A 1,973-nucleotide genomic window follows, 5' to 3' on the forward strand; every position below is an offset into this window, starting at 1 on the left:
TGCTGGAGGGATTGTTTTCTTCATTGACGAGAGACTAAAGATATTACAGGATGGAAGGCTTGGGAACACTATCTGTTTTTCAGTTGTGGAAGAGTTGAAAGACAGCTTTTCCTTGCCAATATCTCTCTTTTGCAAAGAGCTACGCATTGGAAAATTCAGGGCTATACCGTGTAGATGAAGCACTAACAGGAGGCTTTAAAATTTTCATTCTAGTTTCCTTCGTTTGGGAGAAAAATGCAAAGGTACAAGACAGCTTTTCCTTGCCAATATCTCTCTTTTGTAAAGAGCTGCACATTGGAAAATTCAGGGCTATGCCGTGTAGATGATGGCCTAACAGGAGGCTTTAAAATTTTCTTTCTAGTGTCCTTCGTTTGGGAGAAAAATGCAAAGGTACAAGACAGCTTTTCCTTGCCAATATCTCTCTTTTGCAAAGAGCTGCGCATTGGAAAATTCAGGGCTATGCCGTGTAGATGATGGCCTAACAGGAGGCTTTAAAATTTTCTTTCTAGTGTCCTTCGTTTGGGAGAAAAATGCAAAGGTACAAGACAGCTTTTCCTTGCCAATATCTCTCTTTTGCAAAGAGCTACGCATTGGAAAATTCAGGGCTATACCGTGTAGATGAAGCAATAACAGGAGGCTTTAAAATTTTCATTCTAGTGTCCTTCGTTTGGGAGAAAAATGCAAAGGTAGCTTGTGCCATCACCACTCTGCTCCTTGTGCCGCCTTGGCGGTTTACATGAGCCACTGCGGTGACGTTGACTGACTGGATCAGAACCGGTTGGTCGCAAAGTAAGGTCTCCGCTTGACGTAGGGCATTGTATATGGCCCCTAGTTTCAGGATGTTGATGTGAAGACAAGTCTCTTGACTTGACCAAAGACCTTGGAAATTTCTTCCCTGTGTGACTGCTCCCCAACCTTGGAGGCTTGCATCTGTGGTCACCAGGATCCAGTCCTGAATGCCGAATCTGCGTCACTCGAGAAGGTGAGCACTCTGCAGCCACCACAGGAGTGATACCCTGACCCTGGGGGACAGGGTGATCAACCAATGCATCTGTAAATGTGACCCAGACCACTTGTCCAGTAGGTCCCATTGGAAAGTCCTCGCATGGAACCTGCCGAATGGAATGGCTTTGTATGATGCCACCATCTTTCCCAGGACTCGAGTGCAGTGATGCACTGACACAAGTTTTGGTTTCAATAGGTTCCTGACAAGAGTCATGAGTTCCTGGGCCTTTTCTATCGGGAGATAAACCCTCTTCTGGTCTGTGTCCAGAATCATGCCCAAGAAAGACAGACGAGTCGTAGGAACCAACTGCGACTTTGGGATATTGAAAATCCAGCCGTGTTGCTGTAACACTTTCAGTGAAAGTGATACGCTGTTCAGCAACTGCTCTCTTGATCTCGCTTTTATGAGATCGCTCAAGTACGGGATAATTATGACACATTGCTTGCGCAGGAGAACCATAATTTCCACCATTACCTTGGTGAAAATTCTCTGGGCCGTGCAGAGACCAAACAGCAACGTCTGAAATTGGCAATGACAGTCCTGTACCGCAAATCTGAGGTACGACTGATGAGATGGATAAATTTGGACATGAAGGTATGCATCCTGTACACAAATGCGGACAACAGGTGTCAAGCCGTGTGTTGCCTTTGTCAAGCTGTAATAAGTAGGGGTAAGGACGTTAACCACCTCAGAACATCCTCCCTTATACGTCACCTGCAGCGCATTAATCATAAGTCAGTGACAAGTTCAAAAACTTTGGATGACAGCGGAAGCAGTCCACTGACCACTAAATCCCTTCCTCTTGTAACCAAGCTCCTGCAAACCACACCACCAACTCCCTCAGTGTCAATTTCCTCCTTAGACAGGAGAGCCAATAGTCCTGCAGGCCATGTCACTGGCAAGTCTGACGAGTCCTCTCCTGCCTGGGATTCCTCCGATGCATCCTTTAGTGTAACGCCTACTGCTG

The sequence above is a fragment of the Pseudophryne corroboree genome, unplaced genomic scaffold (genome assembly GCF_028390025.1).
Source record: "Pseudophryne corroboree isolate aPseCor3 unplaced genomic scaffold, aPseCor3.hap2 scaffold_138, whole genome shotgun sequence".
In the NCBI taxonomy this organism is placed as follows: Eukaryota; Metazoa; Chordata; class Amphibia; order Anura; family Myobatrachidae; genus Pseudophryne; species Pseudophryne corroboree.